Source organism: Procambarus clarkii, chromosome 20, assembly GCF_040958095.1.
Source record: "Procambarus clarkii isolate CNS0578487 chromosome 20, FALCON_Pclarkii_2.0, whole genome shotgun sequence".
Classification (NCBI taxonomy): Eukaryota; Metazoa; Arthropoda; class Malacostraca; order Decapoda; family Cambaridae; genus Procambarus; species Procambarus clarkii.
Genome location: NC_091169.1, coordinates 42,789,443 through 42,814,442, shown reverse-complemented (window position 1 = coordinate 42,814,442; position 25,000 = coordinate 42,789,443).

Here is a 25,000-nt window from a genome sequence, read left to right as displayed (position 1 = left end):
AGAGTCTCCAATCCGAACCCTTGACATTCGGGTAGACAGTCTCCAATCCGAACTCTTGACGTTCGGGTAGACAGTCTCCAATCCGAACCCTTGACGCGTCCGCCCGTCTCCTCTCATTGCTCTCTTTTCCGTCTTCCTCAGGCTACAACACCGCTTTCCCGTCTCATTTCCCCCAACACTTCCCACTGCTCTCCACACTATTCCTGCCTTACTCCGGGATCTTCCCCGCCCTTGTTGCCAGGGCGGGGAAGCCCTGGCAAAGGTTCCCAACTCATCCTGCAACACATCAGTCGCGGCCCCTCCCCCCCCATCACCACACACCCACTACCTCCCCCATCACCACACACCCACTACCTCCCCCACCACCACACACCCACTACCTCCCCCATCACCACACACCCACTACCTCCCCCATCACCACACACCCACTACCTCCCCCATCACCACACACCCACTACCTCCCCCATCACCACACACCCACTACCTCCCCCATCACCACACACCCACTACCTCCCCCATCACCACACACCCACTACCTCCTCCATCACCACACACCCACTACCTCCCCCATCACCACACACCCACTACCTCCCCCATCACCACACACCCACTACCTCCCCCATCACCACACACCCACTACCTCCCCCATCACCACACACCCACTACCTCCCCCATCACCACACACCCACTACCTCCTCCATCACCACACACCCACTACCTCCCCCACCACCACACACCCACTACCTCCCCCACCACCACACACCCACTACCTCCCCCACCACTACACACATCCCCTACCTCCCCATCACCACACACCCACTACCTCCCCCCCCATCACCACACACCCACTACCTCCCCCCCCCATCACCACACACCCACTACCTCCCCAAAAGCTTTCAAGACACTTATCTTGGTATTTTTGGGGCGAAAACTCTGCATGTCATATGGTGTGTTTCTGACGCCGGAGACTGCTGCACCGCTGCTTGTGTGGGGTGGTGGTGGTGGTGGTGGTGGTGGTGGTGGTAGTACTGGTGGTTGTGGTGGTGTTAGTGGTTGCTATGATGGGGGAATGGTGGAGGCAGTGATGATGATGGCTGGTTCATCGTCACTGTCACCCCCAACATTGAACGATTGCACGTTTGTAGTAGTAAAGGTGATGGTGGTAATAATGTTGCTAGTTATAATGATGGTGGTAGTCGGGTTGGGGTTTGGTGGTAATTGCGGTGAAGTATAGTGATGGTGGTAGTAGAGGTGGGTGCTTGTGGTGTTGGAGGTGCAGCCCGTCCTACTAAGATTTCCCAACGTCAAGAAACTGTCGTGCTAAAGTGCCCTTATCCTAACCTACCGGAGGACCCAAAACAGAAAACAGTACAGTACGTTAATTTCGCGAGACGCTATTATTTCCTAGTACGACGATTTTTAGCCATGGGTAAAGTATACGTCAAAATGCGATGTTCTGATAGGAGAACGAGTTGGGAGGCGGGAACAGAGGCGACGGCCAGGCAAGCTGCTGGGCCAAAAGGCTTATTTTGCTCAAAAGGAGGACGTCGGTTCGAAGCACATTCATGTGTCTTTAATTACTTTAAAACAGATTCTTTCATCGGCTGTCAACAGTAGTTAAAGTAACGATATTGTGAGAGTTTATAAGAGGTAAGAGGAGGATAAATAATTGTGGAGTGGGGTGGAAGTGTAGGTACTTACATTATATATATATATATATATATATATATATATATATATATATATATATATATATATATATATATATATATATATATATATATATATATATATATATATATACACACACACTACACACACATGAATACATAACACCTATCAAGAAACACGACTAACTGGCCGGAAATGTTTTCACATCGTGGTGGGACTTAATTTTATAGACTGGAGAAAATCCTGGATTAGCAGAATCTGGATTCAGCGAAGGACAGCCAAAGTGGCAGGCATCTGAAAACCCTGCAGGAGTGAATTCTGACTGGGAGCCCGTAGTAATCCCAGGGAAATCCTCGTAATTGGCGCTACTTATTGACACCGATCCTCCCGACGTTAGACAGGTTGTTGCGGTGCTGCATGGGGGAGACATGAGGAGACATGGGCGGAGAGTTCATGTGAGAGGTGTGTCAGGAGACGTTGGAGGAGTGTCAGCAGACGTGAGGAGACTAAGTGAGGTAACTAAGTAACGAATATATAATATATATCTGTATGTAAATATAAATATAATCATAATATAAAAGAGAATGTCTAGTCTGTCTGTTAAGGTTGGAGGCTAGATGCTTGGGGCTAGCCTCACCTAACGTTTAAGACGACACATGGGAAGTGTAGGACTGTCATAGGCCGGTAGGGGTCGAATCCAGTGGCTCCTTTGAGAAGGATGAACTCTAGCTTATCCCGAAACCTAGTGACCCCAACGGAGTAACTAGGTTTGTTGGTTTCCAAACAATTAAAAATAAAGTCAGCTTTTCAAATTATCCTAACATACACACAACATAACGACAACTTTTATTAACTATGTTGTTACAATGTTGCAATATTTGTAAAAAATTACGTTGGAGTTATGTTTGTTTGCTGTGATTTTATATTGTGTGTGTGTGTGTGTGTGTGTGTGTGAGAGAGAGAGAGAGAGAGAGAGAGAGAGAGAGAGAGAGAGAGAGAGAGAGAGAGAGAGAGAGAGAGAGAGAGAGAGAGAGAGAGAGAGAGAGAGAGAGAGAGAGACCTCACGTTAAATAGTTTGTCTTTGTCCTTGTGTATGGAAGGACAATTCCTTTGTAAAGAATTGATGTCTTTGCTATACCTCGTCTTAGATTCCAGGTGAGGGTCTGGTGTGGATGTGGGAGTGGGTAAGGGAAGTGGGGAAGTCACTCAACGCTGTCAGCGCAAAGGAAAACATTCTCTTAAAGAGTAATACCTGACATTCTCATTTGGATGCTAATTGGATCATAATTAACGCGATGAAGCATTATTTACATCTTCACAAGGGGAAATTCACGTAATTAAAATTCTCACTCACAAAAACGCGGTACTTGATATTCGTTCCATAGGGTGTTTGTATAGCATGTTGGAGTGACTTCTTGCTTTCCAGTGTTCAAGTCCTTTACGTTAGATCTGTATTGTTGATCAATAATGACAATTGATTGAGATTTATATGATTTGTTTTGAGGTTCACATATCTATATCTATATATATATATATATATATATATATATATATATATATATATATATATATATATATATATATATATAATGATGCCTACTACTTATATATATATATATATATATATATATATATATATATATATATATATATATATATATATATATATATATATATATATATATATATGTCGTACCTAGTAGCCAGAACGCACTTCTCAGCCTACTATGCAAGGCCCAATTTGCCTAATAAGCCAAATTTTCCTAAATTAATATATTTTCTCTAATTTTTTTCTTATGAAATGATAAAGCTACCCATTTCATTATGTATGAGGTCAATTGTTTTTTATTGGAGTTAAAATTAACGTAGATATATGACCGAACCTAACCAACCCTACCTAACCTAACCTAACCTATCTTTACAGGTTAGGTTAGGTTAGGTAGCCGAAAAAGTTAGGTTAGGTTAGGTTAGGTAGGTTAGGTAGTCGAAAAATAATTAATTCTTGAAAACTTGGCTTATTAGGCAAATCGGGCCTTGCATTGTAGGCTGAGAAGTGCGTTCTGGCTACTAGGTACGATATATATATATATATATATATATATATATATATATATATATATATATGTCGTACCTAGTAGCCAGAACGCACTTCTCAGCCTACTATGCAAGGCCCGATTTGCCTAATGAGCCAAGTTTTCATGAATTAATTGTTTTTCGACTACCTAACCTACCTAACCTAACCTAACCTAACTTTTTCGACTACCTAACCAAACCTAACCTATAAAGATAGGTTAGGTTAGGTTAGGTAGGGTTGGTTAGGTTCGGTCATATATCTACGTTAATTTTAACTCCAATAAAAAAAAATTGACCTCATACATAATGAAATGGGTAGCTTTATCATCTCATAAGAAAAAAATTAGAGAAAATATATTAATTCAGGAAAACTTGGCTTATTAGGCAAATCGGGCCTTGCATAGTAGGCTGAAAAGTGCATTCTGGCTACTAGGTACGACATATATATATATATATATATATATATATATATATATATATATATATATATATATATATATATATATATATATATATATATATATATATATATGCCTCCTTCAACTCCTGCAGATGTCTGACATCAGGTACCTGTGTAAAAATGTCGTCAACATACCTGCAATATATGGCCGGTTTCATGTTCATGTCGACTAAGACTTTTTGCTCGATGGTACCCATGTAGAAGTTTGCAAACAGGACACCTAGGGGAGAACCCAGGGTGACCCCATCTACTTGCTTATACATGTGCCCATCCGGGCTCAAGAAGGGTGCCTCTTTAGTACAAGCTTGGAGTAGTTTCCTTAGGATATTTTCTGGTATGTCAAGAGGAGTACAGCCTGGATCACGATACACTCTGTCGGCTATCATCCCGATTGTCTCGTCCACTGGTACGTTAGTGAACAGCGATTCTACGTCCAACGAGGCTCTTATCCCTGTGGCCCATGTGCCCCGCAGTAAGTCAACAAATTCCTTTGGAGACTTCAGGCTGAAGGCGCAAGGAACATAAGGAGTCAGCAGGCCGTTGAGTCGCTTCGCCAGTCTGTACGTGGGTGTGGGTATCTGGCTAATGATTGGCCGAAGTGGGTTTCCAGGCTTGTGTGTCTTGACATTTCCATACGCATATCCAGGTTTATATTCCCCAATGATCTTTGGCAGGTGGAGTCCGGATTTCTTGGCGTTCACAGTTTCGATCAGTTTGTTGACCTTTGCTTTCAATTCGGCTGTAGTATCCTTCGTTACCCTTTGAAACTTATATTGCAGGTATGTTGACGACATTTTTACACAGGTACCTGATGTCAGACATCTGCAGGAGTTGAAGGAGGCATTTGAGCGGAGTTCCGTGCTGCGTTTCACTTACGAGATGGAAAAGGATGGGAAGCTGCCCTTTCTAGATGTAACAGTCATGGAAAAGAGCGGAGGTTTCCACACTGCAGTCTACACTAAGGAAACGAACATAGGAATGTGCCTAAATGCCAAAAGCGACTGCCCAGATAGGTACAAGAGGAGTGTTGTTAACGCATATGTCGACCGTGCTCTCAGCCACAGCTCAGAATGGAAGCAAGTCGACGAAGAACTCTGTAGGGTAAGGCAGGTCCTAGTCAACAACGGCTTCTCCAATGGTTTCGTCGAAGACATCATAAGAAGGAAAGTGAAACGCCATGCAACCTCTGAAGAGACAACCAACACAACACCTATACCCCCTATTAGACTATTTTACAGGAACTTCTTTTCCACAGCTCATAAAACGGAGGAAAGGGTCCTGAAAGATATTGTTAATAAAAACGTTATCCCTACAGACAAAAATCAGAGGATACAATTGACGATTTACTATAAAACCAGAAAAACGGCCAGCCTACTCATGAGAAACTCTCCAGACACAAAACAGAATGCTTTAAAAGAGACTAACGTCGTCTATGCCTTCAAATGCCCTCTTGGGGACTGTAAGCTCCAAAAAACCCAGTATATAGGCAAGACAACAACATCTCTTTCTAGGCGTTTAACGATGCATAAGCAACAGGGCTCCATTAAGGAACATATAATCTCTTCCCACAACCAAACCATCGCCAGAGAAATCCTAGTGAATAACACAGAAATCATCGATAGATACAGCGATAGCAGGCGGCTTGACGTTTGCGAGGCATTACACATCAAGAAGTCAACACCAGCAATCAACAGCCAATTAATGCACAACTATATTCTACCCACCTCAAGACTCCGCTCCAATATAGAAGCATCAAGAAATATGGACCAATAGGCTTTCTACAATCACTTCTATTCAATACCCATTGTTTCATGTTCTGGCTTGTGTTGATGAAATTAATACCTTATTAAATACCACCTCACCCCATCCACCTCACTCAAATGTAGATATAAACAAAATCGGAGATGTGTAAGTTCTATTCAGTTGTGTATGTGTTAATTAAAGTCTTTGAAAATGTAATAAGTTTTACGAAACGCGCTCAAGTGTCGCGTCAGACTAGAGATAAAAATGAATTTTGGAGAATTGATTTTTGAATTACCTCCAACAGTGAAAAGAAATGTACGAAAGATTGAGAAAATTCGTGTTAGAATTATTAATCTTACTTTTTCGGTCATATTTAATAATATATGTCTACAGGAAAGACTGCTACCAAAATATACTAATATATATATATATATATATATATATATATATATATATATATATATATATATATATATATATATATATATAGAGGTACCACCTCTGGTTGTTTGTAGGGACCATCAAGCATCGAAAAAAACGATATGCAGCACCCGGGGAGACTTGCTGGCCTCTCGCGAGCACTGGCACATATTGCCTTCTACCACCCCTTTATATATATATAAATATAGGGAACTTTATTGCACAAGATTACTTAATTACCAAATATGGCCTTGACACACACACAACACAACACAACCTAAACAAGTAAAATGAAAAACACACAAACGGGATACCTTAATAAATGTCACAGACAGATTTGATCACTGTTGCAAGTCAAACACCTCTTCGAATTCCTTTGAAGCTCAAGATGCAACAGGCATTTTCACTCTGAATCGCGACACTGTGGCGCTAGAACAAGAAACTTTATGCTCTCTGGTCGTTTGTAGCGCCGATTAATTTGTCCCCCAATTCTTTCAGGAACTTCAGTGCACATTTTCCCCACGAACCGAGGGTCTCCGAACCAATCGGAATAAAGTTGTAGCAGTGTGCCAGACCTCTGTATTTGATGGCATTCTGCAATTCCCTGAAAGAAGCAGCGCCTCCCCCATCGCGTGTGCTGTAGTGGAGGTAGGTACTGGCCAGTGTGGCAGCGCACGTGTAGTCTCACACCATGTTTGCTTACCATCCTTCCAAGGAAGCAAGGTGACCCCGTCTGGGCGCTTCAGAGATTCGTTGGGTCTGAATAGGAGTGGTTCTCTTTGTGCTGGGTAGTTCTTTACTTTTATATACTGTTTGCTATAAAGTAGATTCCATTATTTATCTTATGAAGTTACAGTTTTGTGCATAAATAATACAAGAATCTTCCCATAGAATTTGGTGATCGGTGTCACTTACGTCCTGGTAAAATGCTGAGCTTTGTTGGTCGTATCTGGCAGCCCTCTTGTGTTCATTAATAGGGATTCTTAGTCATCTGCCGATAATTTAGCCTTAGAAAACTCACTGCACTCTTTGCAAGCGTGAAGACACTGGCTGGCAGCCTTTTTCTGATAAACATTGATTAGCGTCTCACCAACTTTATTTACATAACTGAAAATCAATTTAGTTTTTGTTATTTTACGCATATTCTTAAGAGGTATTCTCAATGCTTGAATTACAAGTAATGACCTGGGTATTCTTGGAAACGATCTTATATCTTGAATTGGTTGTGAGATACAAATTGCCAGTGTAATCAATACTAACTGTAGCACATCTCTACAAATTTGGCCTGTTACGAAAAAATTAAAACGTAACATTTTCATTGCAATATTTTGTTTGTTGAGTGATTTTGAGGTAAGTATTTTCAAGGAGTTTACTGAAAATATAATGAAGGAGCCAAGTTTTCATTGTTGATATTCAAAATGAACTTTAAATGGCTTCTATTCATGTATGATAATTAAATCTGACGCTACATTATTTTATTGACATGGGTTCTTTTAATGCAAAATTTATTATTTGTAATGCAAACAACAGTATGAAACGTTACGAGAGAGAGAGAGAGAGAGAGAGAGAGAGAGAGAGAGAGAGAGAGAGAGAGAGAGAGAGAGAGAGAGAGAGAGAGAGAGAGAGAGAGAGAGAGAGAGAATAAGAAGGTATTTACATTAAAATTTAATATTGAAAGCATTGCTTTATTTAAACGTTCTTCATACATAGTATATTGTCATCATTTAAAATGAAAGAGGAACAATTGTTTATGGATGCTCAGAATAAATATATGCATAACAGAATATTTAATACAGGACTAATGTAATCAACAAGTGTAACAAGGAGCAGCGTGAATTATATACTCGCAAACACTCACACAAAGTTAAAGTGAAAAACCGAAATAACGTAAAAAAAGAGAATAATTATCATTACATTCAGCAAGTGTCATGGTAGCCTGACCCAACCATTTGGACTGGATGGCACAGCAACAGCGTCGCTTCTTGCAAGGTCGGGGTTCGATGACCTGAGGCACAATTTATTTGTGTATCATTTCTTTCACTACGCCCTCATATCCTAGCTCATTATCCTCATGACCCATTAAAATGTTACATAATACTAACTTGGCGCACTCTCCCGATAATTAACTTATCTCAAGGCAGTGTGATCTCTGTGAGTCAGCTCAAACTTCTCACGACACACAAGTGTGTTCCTCAAGGACTTACCAATCATCCCTCCACCAATCGGAACAGTTATTATGTCTTGTAAAAAAATTGCATACAGGCTAGAGATAAGAGATAAGAATGGTATGCGTTTTCCTTTGCTTTGGTGCTGGGCTATGGGTCTAACAACCTTTGTTATTAAAATGAACCTCTGGAGGGATATTAACCCCGCCACAAGAACTTACTGACCAACCAGCAAGTAAACTCTCAGTGTGACTCAGGGTATTCCAAATACACACTTTAACCGCTGATAGCTCAATTGATGGTTCTTTCTTATCAGATTTAATGTTCAACAAGATGGGGTTCCCCCCCTCCCCCCTCTACCATCGTGATGTAAGAGCCTACCTTGATGAGATCTTGCCAAACAGGTGGCTATCGTAAAATAGAATGTTGATAAAGGGGTTTCGTAGAATACCCCTCTTCGTTCACCAGATCTCTCACCTTAAGTCTTTTTTTCATGAGGATACTTACAAGAAATCCTACAAACGGTCGCCGAACTGAGAGTAGCCATTGACCAAGAATGCACTTAAAATACCAAACAAAATCCTTCTTGATGTTCGTGATTTCATTGCTTGGCGTTATCAGCAACGCCTGGACCACAACACACATCAGTTGGAAAACAGGATTTGACGGAACAATTAAACAATATCTTTAGATTCTATTACATTTTGTAAATTAAATGTATTTTCTTAGCAAACCATGATGTTCATATGCAGTCAATTCTGATACTCATTTGTAGTAGTATACTCAGATGTTTGTGTATATTAGTATGTCCTATAACTTTGATATTAAGTGTATTATAATCATTATTATTACAGTCCGTCCTCTCGAGTTACCACAACGGCCAGAAAAAGGGGTACTAAAACACCCAACCTAGCCTAACCGAGCAACAAACGCATAGAAAACGTAATGGTTTGTAATTTGCGATGATTTATAGTACATTATAATTTGTCCGTTGGGGGATTTTAACGTCAAAATACGGTGTATTATTCAAATGGTCAGGATAACGCGAGGCACAACAAAGTTTCCTTTTGCAACATAGAAATACCGGAAACAGCAGCAGGACTATTAGTCCACAAGATGCAGTTCCAGCTGATATCGACCCAAGCTCATTCATATACATGTCTAACCTTCGCTTCAAACAATCCAGCGATCCCGCATCTATTACGTTACCTGGTAATCAACCCGTTCTCGCACTTGCTTATAGTCAATATCTTGCTTATGAATAAGTGCATATGCGACATACTAATTTATTGTGAATATTTGAGTTTACCTTGAAAAGCTGAATAGAAAACCACAACCTAACATAACCTTCTTAGTATGTTAAGATATTACAATTAGTACTAAACCTATACCTATATTGATATTTCAGTTTTATACAAATAATAAAAGAAAACTAAAATATTTAAATAAATTGAAAAGTAACTCAGGATATTGTCAAATTTTGTATAAAATCTCTATTGTTTAATAAAACTGAGAGAAAAAGTTAAGGCTTTGAAAAAAAAGCTTGGAATATGTCACTTATGTACTTACTTTATAAGCAAAATAGTGACGGTAAGCAATGTCATATATGTGTTATTTTGTGCGAGAGCAGGTTGCGGTAATATGTTCCATAAATCTGTCTAAAAGTCATCCAAAGTTTTCAATGAACTTTTCTGCATGTTACTGGTCTAGACAGCTTGTGGGTTTACCATTGTCAATGCACAATGTCTTGACTGATTTTATTGTCATTTTCTGGTTAATTTCATGGTGGCTAGTTCAACACAAGCGCAGCGTCCTGGAACTTGGAATCTGTGAAATGTATTCAATACTCCTCTCCTAGCCCAGACGACATTCAATCTTAAAAGCGAATTTATTTACAAATAATCATTGTTAATATATCATTAAAAACTTGTTTACATTTTCTGCTATAAATATATTAATCTAATTAGCAATTTCAACTGAATTTCAGATATTCGTTCTCGAGATGGTTGAGTATTTAGCAGACCCTTCAATTCATTCACTTTCCTTAGGTTAAAAAGTGTTATAAAATTAAAATATCAGAATTAGTTTAAATTTGGCACTGTGCCAATTACTAATTTATTATAATTAACATACGATAGCTAGTCTATTATTTATAGAAACAATGAGTATGAACTAGCAGGGAACAATGAGTATGACAGGAACAATGAGTATGAACTATAATGAGTATGAGTATCCTGTCATACTCACACAATGAGTATGACAGGAACAATGAGTATGAACTAGCAGGGTTGTACCTTAAATAACCTCTTCCCCCGTTTTCGATGTATCTATTCAGCGTAAAAAACTATAAAGCCTACGGCTATATTTTATCTACCATGATTATTTAAAAAAAGGTCCTAAACTCGCTTACTTAACATCAGTCTTAATTCATTATGCTAATAAGGGTCATTTACACAGCTGTTATTAGCCCCATTAAGACCCTCGTTCCTCCTACTTCCCTGATAAATTTCTGCTGTCGTGTAAAGTGGCAGAGGAGCCTAACTCACCTTGATCTATGCGTGGCATCATTCTTTGTGCCTAAGACCCGGGTCTTACCAGGGTGTCTCCTCGTCCTCCGGCATACGAGAGCATCCAGATAATCCCCTGTGAAGGACCAGTCCTTCTCCTTGCCAGGCCTCCTTTCTCACATAGTTCTCCCCTTTTCTCCTCACTTCTATTGATTTATCTCCATCTCTCTGTCCTTCTGTTACCAGTTGTACTGCCCTCCTTTATGATTATTTATTTATTTATTTATTTATTTAAGTTTTTTGTACTTGAAATTTGTGTTTTCCTCTTACTCTGCTCCTTTGGCTTCTATTTATTTTCATCCTCTTTATTCTTTGGTTACTTTTAGTTTCGATTTGCATATCACGACTTATCAAGTCTTCTCTTTATTTTTATTTTCCATTCAAGTCCGGTATCACTTACGTTCCTCTATTTCTCCTTTCTCATTTTTCTCTCTATCTGTCTCTCACACACATACACACACGTAGGGGCCCTCGCGGCTGAGTGAACACCGCTCTGGTATCGTAGTCCTAAGGGCCCAGGTTAGATCCCGGCAGAGACATAAACAAACGGGCAGTTTCTTTCTCCCTGGTGCCCCTGTTCACCTAGCAGTAAATAGATACCTGGGAGCTAGACTGCGGCTACGAGCTGGTTCCTCTGTGTGTGTATATGTAGAAGATATAATAGAGGAAAAATAAATTGGTTACAAAGGTGGGGTCCAAGAGCTGAAATAGCTCAATTTTGCAGATACAAATCGAAAATTCATACGCACACACACACACACACACACACACACACACACATAAACTCAGTGCACTAATTTTACATAAACAGATATCGACAAATTTACGCGCGGAGAATTAATGTGGACCCTCCAGACGTATTATAACATCACAACTGCAATATTCTCCTAACTTGAAATCACACAAACCCTCTCACTAGTCTCCCAAATCTTCCTTGACCAGAAAATACGAAAGCGTACAGTCCTAATTTACTGCTGAAACGTACGTTAGACAGGATCTACGCATCACAACATTTTAAACGCAGTAGGACAAGGGCTTCAACCGGCTCATCACACAAGACCCAACAAATCTCCCCAAATTACCTCTTTAGCGGAATACCCAAGAGTCGCTGTTCCTATATCAGGCAATGAAACTCCGATCCTAACGCATTATTGGACATAAGGCCTTACGGACTTTTCCCAGGAGGCTCACTTAAGTTTATTGCATTGGAAGGAAGTTTTGTCTGCATTTACGGCGTGCTTCATCATCGAGTGATTAAGACGATGAATATAACTCGTCTCTGTTATTACCATATTGGACTGCCGGACACTAACTGCTGATAAATGTGTGCTTCTCTGTAGATGAAACGGGACGCGTCTGTGTACCAGGTATGGGATTTCACCTGACCTAACGTATCAGGCCATCTCACAATCTTATAAACCACTTACTTAACAAATTGAAAATGTAGTATAAAAGAAAATAATGAATCAGGACAACTCATAATGAGGCTTAGTGAGACTGAATCCAAAATAATATTATTTTGAATTAAATAAAAATAGTTTCAATTCACAATCACGAGTTGCAATCTCAGAATGCAATTAGTTAAATAAAAGTCCATGTAATTAGTTAAATAAAAGTTTTTCTGCTAGAAAGACTAAAAGACACCCACGCCACCAGGGTTGGTGTGTGGGGGAGGAGTGAGAGGAACAAGTCTTCAAAGCAGAACGCCTTAACTTAGTGAAAGAAAACGAGCATCTCGGAAATTGCCCAACTTAGATACGGGGGACTTTTTTGTATTACCATCCCGACTACATTATCTAACCCTTCTCATTCCCCATGTTTTTACATTACTAAACCATTTACAGTTATACTGGTGCAATTCACATTTGCAGACCCAACGAAGAAAACACACACATATATATATATATATATATATATATATATATATATATATATATATATATATATATATATATATATATATATATATATATATAGACATATGTCGTACCTAGTAGCCAGAACGCACTTCTCAGCCTACTATGCAAGGCTCGATTTGCCTAATAAGCCAAGTTTTTCTGAATTAATATATTTTCTCTAATCTTTTTCTTATGAAATGATAAAGCAACCCATTTCATTATGTATGAGGTAAATTTTTTTTATTGGAGTTAAAATTAACGTAGATATATGACCGAACCTAACCAACCCTACCTAACCTAACCTAACCTATCTTTATAGGTTAGGTTAGGTTAGGTAACCGAAAAAGTTAGGTTTGGTTAGGTTAGGTAGGTTAGGTAGTCGAAAAACAATTAATTCATGAAAACTTGGCTTATTAGGCAAATCAGGCCTTGCATAGTAGGCTGAGAAGTGCGTTCTGGCTATTAGGTACGACATATATATATATATATATATATATATATATATATATATATATATATATATATATATATATTAATATTTTCCCATGTAAAAATTAAATTTACGTTGATGACACGAAAATTATGTAAGTGTAACCTACCAGTTAGTCGGTGCATATCACTGCAAAGTTAATTAGTTATATTTATTTCCCAAGATAACGAGGATCAAAGTTCAGCTTGAACTAAATGGTAGGCACCGCACTAATTAGTAGTACTGTTGCAATTACTATGAATACTTGAGTTTTTACGAATTAATTTTACAAATTTTACAAAATAAAATTATTACATTTAGGTTATATATATATATATATATATATATATATATATATATATATATATATATATATATATATATATATATATATATGTTTTCTTCGTTGGGTCTGCAAATGTGAATTGCAGACCCAACGCATATATTGCAGAATATATATATATATATATATATATATATATATATATATATATATATATATATATATATATATATATATATATATATATATATATATGTGTGTAAATACATTTATTCTTATAGTACAGATATCAATATTATAAGAGAGAATATGTTTGTCAGTCTGTCAGTCCAAAGTTGGAAGCCAGACGCTTGGGGCTAGCCTCACCCAAATTTGGAGCGGTTGAATGGTGTGCGTGTACAGAGCAGCTATAAACTGGTTGGGTTAGGGTAGGCCCACGTTAAATGCTTTAAGAAATATTAGCCTTTACACCCCTCCCCCCCAAGCGGTTTTTCACGGAGTCAACTGTGAAATATTTGTTGTGATTCTTCTAGAGGTTTTAACGATACTCAAAATATATGTTTTGAGAGACCCATAAAGTTGTTTCAGTGCTTCTTAATAATATTTTTTTCTGGGGGAAGTGGGAGAAGGAATGAGAGAGGGAAACACAGGAGGACGAGGGGAATGTCAACTGGGGTGAACAAGGGAATGGGGACGAGGGGAGATTGGGGAAGTGGGGAAGAGGGAAGTGGGGAAGAGATGCAAAGGGTGAAAAGAGAGAGGGAATGAGACCCGGGTGCAACTGGGTACCTTCCTTAATAAATAAAAGGAAATGGCTGTCTGGTTGAGGTTAGAGGGAAGACGAGGAAGGGGGGGGGAGAAGATGGAAAATGGGGAAGAAAGGGGAAAGGAGAAGGGGAGGGAACAAGGAGGATGTGAACAGAGAGGGAAAAGAAGAGGGGTGGGAGGGAGAGATATTATACTGGGTACCGCTGGATACCCCTCCTATTGTATTCATCTAGTTGTGCTTGCGGGGGTTGAGCTTTGGCTCTTTGGTCCCGCCTCTCAACTGTCAATCAAATGGTTTGATTGTCAGTTGACAATCAACTTGTTTTGATTGTCAGTGTGTGTTGTGTATACACAAAAACACACACACACACAGTGTGTGTGTGTGTGTGTATACTCATCTGGTTGTGCTTGCGGAGGTTGAGCTTTGGCTCTTTGGTCCCGCCTTTTAACTGTCAGGGCGTGTGTGTGTGTGTATTTGTAATTTACACAGACATAGCTAATATTGATGCCGGGCTATGTTCAGCAGATACTGAGGTAGTGTATGTCTGAGTGAATTGAAAATCTTCTATGTAGGACTTTAAACAACTTGCTCTTAAAAATTAAACTATATACGCAATATAGGTTGCAAGCACTATATAACTGGTTACTACGTAACTCTCCTCTACCTTTCTTTCTCTCTCTCTCTCTCTTTACCTCCATTCCATTCTTCCCGTTAACTTTTTCAGTTATCCTTAGCTCTCACTCCAAAATATAACAATCAGTAATCACAACAACATTTATAATTGTCAACTCCTCCTCTGCGAGTTCCAGCGGGACCTGCCACCATCTTCGACGACAGTTTAAATTACTTTGAAACAGTCCTCTTGTTTCCTTCGTCTCATGTTGGAAGTTAGTGGGCACTCAGGAGAGAAAATTTTAAGTAAATATAAACTGAGACGATGTGTGCGCTCCCAAAACTGTACTGACACAGCCGTCCTTGCGGGGTCCGGGGTTCTCATTGATACCATGTGTTCGGACATGGTATCTAATACCATGGTATCGTTCTAATATCCCATCTGCACTACTTTGCATTTGCTGGAATAAAACTTTTGATAGACTGATATCGCAGTTTGTCCAAGTTAACCTGTTGATTATTGAATCCTTCCTCCGTGGTTATCCTCATAATTCTAGCATCATCAGCAGTAACAGGAAGGAGACTCTCCTCTTGGGTGATCCATTGTATAAACTAGGAATAGTTTTCATTCTTGTAAGGTCTCTCTGGTTACGTATTCTCACTGTGAAAACTAACTCCTCACTGTGACTCTTCTTTGTATTGCTTAGGAATTACCTAACCCACAGAAGCTCCAACTTGTGGACTATCCTCCAGTGGGGCAATGTGCCCAAGACAACATGGAAGTCGAAAAATATGTTGTCTGCCTCAGACAGACAGATAGACAACTGCCTCGAATCTGTCACCGTGTCACAAAATTCTAGTCGGTTTGTGAGCTAGAATATGCTGTCACTGAATCCATGTTCGGCTTCTGTCATGTGTACAGTTGATGCTGTGAATGGAGACTATCTCTTCCTTTTCACTATTTAGTTAATTCTATTATCGTACTATTCTCACAAAAAACTATTTATTGCTAATATCCTTATGGCGCATTGAGTGCAATGTCTCCACTAGTGTCTCGTCGTTCGAATAACACCTGTATTAAATTGTCTGTCCATATGTCATCATCATCATCATCTGTCCCGAAATCATCTCAAGATAACCTAAAGATGACAGACATATGACCAAAATGAGAACATATGACTAAAGGAATTTTGGATATGATCCAAGAAAAAGCTACTCAAGTTGAATACAATCACGTGCAAGATAATGTAATGGGGAAATTATATACTGAAACCACAGGGCCAATATATTGTGATTGGATGTCAAATGTTTAAGTAAACAAAATTGCCAGAAGACGTGCGTGTCACTGGAGGAAAACATTAAAGATAACAACAGCGTTATATGCAAAATTGGTGAAATATTTTTAGCCATCAGGAATCTGGACAAGGCAAGCTTCAGTATGTTGTGCCCTACTTATGTTTGACTAATACTAGATTACATAGCTTCAGCATAGAATCCCAAACCAAAATGCACAAATAGAAAAGCTTCCACGATTTCCTAACAGGCTGGTCTCTGAAGTTAGAGGGAAGATCTTTGTTATATTTTAGAAGGAACAAAACCTCACCACGCTTAGAAGGTATAGAGACGAAACATATAAGACTTTGAGTCATTGACAAAGTAGACAAAAAAGAATGTTTACAAGAACCGAGGCAAGACGAGGCCTTGGTTAGGAAATAAATAACTCAAATGCGCAATAGAGATTAGTAAACAAATGGGATAAGATAGACAGGTAATAAGATAGACAGATAAGTTGTGGCAGTCTCCATGTATAGGGTTAACAACATTTATCAATGTTCAATGTTAAGAACATTGATAAAAGACGACGGCATTAAAAAGAACGACGCTCTTTCAATGTTAAGAACATTGACAGAGCGTCGGGAACCTTTGCAACAGGCGACCTGCGACTGAAAGTCGGAGCCTATAAGCTGATGCTCATCTTGCATGCACACACAGATGAGTATGTGCTTGCAACCCCATCATGGAGCCCCCACCAGAAGAAACACATAAGGAAACTGGAAAAGGTTCAGAAATTTGCGACGAGGCTCGTGCCAAGAGTTGCGAAGGATGGGATATGAAGAGCCACTGAAGGAACTGAACCTGACGACGCTAGAAAAAATGAGAGGAGAGATATGATAGCAACATATTAAATACTCAGGGGGATATTGACAGAGTGGAAATCGTCGAACTGTTCACACTGAATACCAAGAGAACGAGGGGACATGGGTGAAAGCTGGAAACTCAGCTTTCAGAGTTTCCAAAGAGTCAGAGAGATGTCAGAAAGTTTTCTTTTAGCGTGAGAGTAGTGGGAAAATGGAATGAACTAAAGGAGCAAATTATGGAAGCAAACACTATTCATAATTTTAAAACTATATATGATAGGGAAGTAGGACAGGAGTCATTGCTTTAAACAACCGGCGGCTAGAAAGACGGCATACAAGAGCCAATGTTCGATCCTGCAGGCACAAATATGGGAGTACAAATAGGTGAATAGGTGAGTACATACACACACACAGGTGGAAATTGAGTACTCAAATGAACCACAGAGACATAACAAACAACCTTTTCATTGTCAGAGTAGTTAACAAATGGAATGCACTAGGCAGTGAAGTAGTGGAGGCAGCCTCCATACACAGTTTCAAATGTAGATATGACAGAATCCAACAGGCTCAGGAATTTGTACACCACTTGATTGACGATTGAGAGGCGGGGACGAAAGTGCCGAAGCTCTACCATCGCAAGCACAATTAGGTGAATCCACACACACACACACACGCGCGCGCGTAGAAGAAGAAAAAAAAGGTGATATGGTCACCACTTACAAAATAATAACAGGAATCGACCAAATTGACAAAGAGAAATTCCTGAAACCAGCAACTTCAAGAATTAGAGGACACAGATTCAAGCTAAGAAAACAATGGTGCCGGAAAAATATTAGAAAGTCCTCTTTTGCAAACAGCGGTAGACAGTTCGAACAAGTTAAGTGTGAAGGTTCTGGAGGCCAAACCCGTCAGTAGGTTTAAAGTGTCATATGACAAAGAGTGCTGGGAAGACGGGACACTACAAGTATAACCATCATCCTGTAACTACACTAAGATAATCTAACACACACACACACACATACCTTGGGGGCACCTTAGGGGATCTCGCGGCTGAGTAGATAGCGCTCGGGTGTCATAGTCCTAAGGGCCTGGGTTAGATTCCCAGCCGAGTCGGAAACAAATGGGGAGAGTCTTTTACCCTGATGCGCCTGTTCACCAAGCAGTAAATAGGCACCTTGTAGTTAGACAACTGCTACGCGCTGCTTCCTAAGGATGTGTGTGTGTGTGTTAGAGAAATGTAGTAGTTATAATAGAGAAAAATAGATTGGTTAGAAAGGCAGTGTCCAAGAGTTAATAGCTCGATTCTGCAGGCTTACAAATAGTAAGTACACACACACACACACACACACACACACACACACACACACACACACACACACACACACACACACACACACACACACACACACACACACACCAGAAGGGAGGACAACCCCGCCTCCCTCCTCTGCATAGAAAACCCCCCTACCCCAAACCCTCCCTGCCCCCACTCAAAAGTTCAGCCAAATCTCCCTCCCCCCACACCCAATCCCCACCCTTCTACCCCTCCCCTCCTCCCGAGTCCTCCCTCCCCCCCTTTCCTTCCCGTCCTCCCTCCCCTTTCACCCCATACCCTCCCTGTCCCTCCCCCTTCACTGGATCCCCCGCCCCTCATTCCAGTATCCTCTGAGATCCTGTTACCCACCTCACAGGTCCTCACACCCATGGAACAGCCTCCCCCACCAGCAGAACACTCACCAAGGAGGCGATTTGAGAAGGGACAGAAGATAGTGAGCCTCAAAGCGATGTACACTAACATAGATGGAATTACAAATAAAGCAAATGAGCTTGGAGAACTGGTACTAGAGGAAAACCCAGACATAATAGCCCTCACAGAAACAAAGATCACGAAAACAATAACAAATGCAGTGTTTCCACAGGACTATTATGTTATGCGGAAAGAGAGGGAAGGAAGAGGTGGGGGTGGTGTAGCTCTGCTGGTAAGAAAAGGCTGGGATTTTGAGGAGATGGATATTCAGGGCTGTGAAGGTTTCAGTGACTACATAGCAGGTACTGTAACAAATGGAGGGAAAAAAATTATAGTCGCAGTCATATATAATCCACCACCAAATGACAGAAGACCTAGACAGGAATATGATAGAAACAACATGGCCACCATTAACATAATAGAAAGAGCAGCTTCTGTTGCTAGCAGGAATGGATCTGGACTACTAATTATGGGAGACTTCAACCATGGGAAGATAGATTGGAAGAACAGAGACCCGCATGGAGGACCAGAAACATGGAGAGCTAAGCTGCTGGACGTGGCAACAAGAAACTTTCTAAGCCAGCATACCAAAGAGCCAACAAGAATGAGAGGAGAAGATGAACCAGCAATGCTTGATTTGATATTTACCCTAAATGAATGGGATATAAGGGAAGTTAAGATGGAAGCGCCCTTGGGAATGAGTGACCACAGTGTATTGAACTTTGAGTACCTGGTAGAGCTAGGACTTATCTCCCCCCAAAAAGAACTAGGATTCAAAAGGCTGGCATACCGAAAGGGGAATTATGAACAGATGAGAAGTTTCCTAAGTGAAATACCTTGGGACACAGACCTCAGAGACAAGTCTGTACAGGGTATGATGGACTATGTTACCCAAAAGTGTCAGGAGGCAGTAAACAGGTTCATCCCGGCCCAAAGGGAAAAATCCGAGAAGCAACAAAAGAATCCATGGTATAATAGGGCATGTATGGAAGCGAAGAAACTGAACAAGAAGGCGTGGAGGAACTTCCGGAATAACAGAACACCAGAAAGCAGGGAGAGATACCAGAGAACCAGGAATGAGTACGTCAGGGTGAGAAGAGAAGCAGAGAAAATTTTTGAAAATGATATAGCAAACAAAGCCAAGACCGAACCAAAGCTACTCCACAGTCACATCAGAAGGAAAACAACAGTGAAAGAACAGGTATTGAAACTTAGAACAGGCGAGGACAGGTATACAGAGAATGACAGAGAGGTGTGTGAGGAACTCAACAAGAGGTTCCAGGAGGTCTTCACAATAGAACAGGGTGAGGTCACTGTGCTAGGAGAAAGGGAGGTAAACCAGGCGGCCTTGGAGGAGTTCGAAATTACGAGAGAGGAGGTCAAGAGACACCTGCTGGATCTGGATGTTAGAAAGGCGGTTGGTCCAGATGGGATCTCACCATGGGTACTGAAAGAGTGTGCAGAGGCACTTTGCTTGCCACTCTCCATAGTGTATAGTAAATCACTAGAGACGGGAGACCTACCAGAAATATGGAAGACGGCGAATGTGGTCCCAATATACAAAAAGGGCGACAGACAAGAGGCACTGAACTACAGGCCAGTGTCCTTGACTTGTATACCATGCAAGGTGATGGAGAAGATCGTGAGAAAAAACCTGGTAACACATCTGGAGAGAAGGGACTTCGTGACAAATCGCCAACATGGATTCAGGGAGGGTAAATCTTGCCTTACAGGCTTGATAGAATTCTACGATCAGGTGACACAGATTAAGCAAGAAAGAGAGGGCTGGGCGGACTGCATTTTCTTGGATTGTCGGAAAGCCTTTGACACAGTACCGCATAAGAGGCTGGTACATAAGCTGGAGAGACAGGCAGGTGTAGCTGGTAAGGTGCTCCAGTGGATAAGGGAGTATCTAAGCAATAGGAAGCAGAGAGTTACGGTGAGGGGTGAGACCTCCGATTGGCGTGAAGTCACCAGTGGAGTCCCACAGGGCTCTGTACTCGGTCCTATCTTGTTTCTGATATATGTAAATGATCTCCCGGAGGGTATCGATTCATTTCTCTCAATGTTTGCGGACGATGCTAAAATTATGAGAAGGATTAAAACAGAAGAGGACTGTTTGAGGCTTCAAGAAGACCTAGACAAGCTGAAGGAATGGTCGAACAAATGGTTGTTAGAGTTTAACCCAACCAAATGTAATGTCATGAAGATAGGTGTAGGGAGCAGGAGGCCAGATACAAGGTATCATCTGGGAGAGGAAATTCTTCAGGAGTCAGAGAAGGAAAAAGACTTGGGGGTTGATATCACGCCAGACCTGTCTCCTGCAGCACATATCAAGCGGATAACATCAGCGGCATATGCCAGGCTGGCCAACATACGAACGGCATTCAGAAACTTGTGTAAAGAATCATTCAGAACTTTGTATACCACATATGTCAGGCCAATCCTGGAGTATGCAGCCCCAGCATGGAGTCCATATCTAGTCAAGGATAAGACTAAACTGGAAAAGGTTCAAAGGTTTGCCACCAGACTAGTACCCGAGCTGAGAGGTATGAGCTACGAGGAGAGACTACGGGAATTAAACCTCACTTCGCTGGAAGACAGAAGAGTTAGGGGGGACATGATCACCACATTCAAGATTCTGAAGGGGATTGATAGGGTAGATAAAGACAGTCTATTTAACACAAGGGGAACACGCACAAGGGGACACAGGTGGAAACTGAGTGCCCAAATGAGCCACAGAGATATTAGAAAGAACTTTTTTAGTGTCAGAGTGGTTGACAAATGGAATGCATTAGGAAGTGATGTGGTGGAGGCTGACTCCATACACAGTTTCAAGTGTAGATATGACAGAGCCCGATAGGCTCATGAATCTGTACACCTGTTGATTGACGGTTGAGAGGCGGGACCAAAGAGCCAGAGCTCAACCCCCGCAAACACAACTAGGTGAGTAACTAGGTGAGTACACACACACACACACACACACACACACACACACACAAAATGTGTGTGTGTGGCTCATTTGGGTGGAAACTGAGCGCCCAAATGAGCCACAGAAATATTAGAAAGAACTTTTTTAGTGTCAGAGTGGTTGACAAATGGAATGCATTAGGAAGTGATGTGGTGGAGGCTGACTCCATACACAGTTTCAAGTGTAAATATGATAGAACCCAATAGGCTCAGGAATCTGTACACCTGTTGATTGACAGTTGAGAGGCGGAACCAAAGAGCCAGAGCTCAACCCCCGCAAGCACAACTAGGTGAACTAGGTGAGTACAGACACACACACACACACACACACACAAACACACACACACACACACACACACACACACACACACACACACACACACACATTGGGGGTTTAACCAATCTCTCAAGTTCTTCCCATCTTCAACTTGTGTTTCCCGCTGGACCAAACCACTCAAAATCTTCAGTCTACTGCTATTAAGTTTGGATACAAATTTCTTTGAAACACTGATATTCCGGAAAAACACTGGTGTTTTTCTCTCTCTCTCTCTTACCCAACCACTTGGGCTGGACGGTAGAGCGACGGTTTCGCTTCATACAGGTCGGCGTTCAATCCTCGACCGTCCAAGTGGTTGGGCACCATTCCTTCCCCCCGTCTCATCCCAAATCCTTATCCTGACCCCTTCCAAGTGCTGTATTGTCGTATTGGCTTGGTGCTTTCCCCCGATAATCCCTCCCCCTCTCTCTCTCTTACTGTGATGTTGGCATCATTATCACTTTTACTGTGATGTTGGGTTCATTGTCTTTCTGTGTCTCTCATTGATATCCACAGAAAACACCGATGTATCTCTCTCTCTCTACCTGTCACGTTGGCATCATTTTCTCTCTGATGTTGGCATCATTCTCTCTCTCTTACTGTGATGATGTGATGCTTCTCTCTCTTACTGTGATGATGTGATGCTTCTCTCTCTTACTGTGATGATGTGATGCTTCTCTCTCTTACTGTGATGATGTGATGCTTCTCTCTCTTACTGTGATGATGTGATGCTTCTCTCTCTTACTGTGAGAACAAAAACAAAACAAATTATTTTTTACATAATTTATTTAGTGTCATTTAAGATGGCTATAGTGAGATTCAAGTCTATAAGTCTCAGCGTTCAGGTCCATTAGATTATGTGGTCCTTGATACGTTCTGGACAATTTGATCTGGCGGTCTTTAGAATGTTCTAGTCCATAAACTCTGGTTCACATTTAATTGTCTCACGTGAACATTTACACATCCCAATACATCAGACGCTCTTTTCTACTCACATCAGAGATGTGTCCAAGTACACTAATGCCTATGTTCACAGCGCATCTCATCAGCTCTGACTAATTCTTCACTGCACATCCCTCTGCTCCCCAGCTGCATTACTGTGATTTGCATTTTCTTGGCCTAATCGGTTCTGCACGAATCTTGTATCGAGTGTTGCGACACATGACAATAAACACAAAGCCCACACATCAGAAACTGGATAAGTAACGAGGGCTGAGGCCTTCCTGCTAGATGATGGTCATGATGGACAAAAACGTCTTCCTGTTTCTCTCCATCTTGAACTGTTATCAAGTGCTTTTGCGTTCATATGTCTTACAGAGTTGGAATTTCAAGCTTAATTGTAGTGTGTCATATGACATATTTGACGTTCCGACCCTCCAATCAAGCAATTCACTCATTTCAGTGAAAAGACATAATGCGGTAACAGATGGTAACACTAACAGATGGTAAACCTGCAGATGGTAAACCAACAGATAGCAAACCTGCAGATGGTAAAGCTTCCACACACCTGCAGACGTAATTGCCGAAAATACTGAATAAAAGCCGTTCCAACCGCTTTGACGAACCACAAATGAAGGAATTGCAACTTGCAACGAGCCAGTGCTCGGCTTTGTTGCCAAACTTATCAAATAACAAGTCAAGTTAGGACAAAGTTAAAGCCCTTCATACGCCGAGGAAATTAGAATGAAAAGCAGAGCGGGATTTGCTTCCACAAGCTCTGTGGCCTTCCTAGACTGAAAGATCAGATGAACTATGGTGTTAAGATAACTTCATAATAGAGGAGTAGAAGCTAAGATAACTTCAGTACGGAGGAGTAGAAGCTAACTTCATAATAGAGGAGTAGAAGCTAAAATAACTTCAGTACAGAGAAGTAAAAGCTAAGATAACTTCAGCACAGAGGAGTGAAGTTAAAATAACTTCTGTATGGGGGAGTAAAAGCTAAGATAACTTCAGTACAGAGGAGTAGAAGCTAGGATAACTTCAGTACAGAGGAGTAGAAGCTAAGATAACTTCAGAACAGAGGAGTAAAAGCTAAGATAACTTCAGTACAGAGGCGTAAAAGCTAAGATAACTTCAGTACAGAGGAGTATTGTACGTGCGTGCTAAAATACGTGTACGAAAGAACGTGTACGTGCATAAGATAGCACGTGTACGTGCATAAGATATCACGTGTACGTGCATAAGATATCACGTGTACGTGCATAAGATTGCACGTGTACGTGCATAAGACAGCACGTGTACGTGCTAAGATAACTTCAGTACAGTAGAGTAAAAGTTAAGATAATTTCAATACAGTATAGCTGAAGTTAACTTCAGGACAGAAGAGTAGAAATGCTACTTCTCTCGTACGATATTTTAAGTAATAACCTCGATGATAACATGTCTTTTCTCTCTCTCTCTGCATTCTCTTTGCTCAAATTTTCCAGAGTACGAAAGTGCGTTAATTAAATTAACTGATCGGTGATGTGTTGCAATATTGCACTAGATTCCTGCCTGTTGCAGTGAAGGCTATATAAAAAATACAACATTCAGTGCGTGAGTGGAAATACAATTATATCAGAACGTGCAGAACATTGTAAAAAAAAATGTATTTATGTTTCGTATTCCTTATAACTCATTCGATATCTGTTCCTGAATCTGGCACATTTCTTCGTTGTTAATCTCATGCAGCTTTCACAAATTTATTTTGCATTGTAACG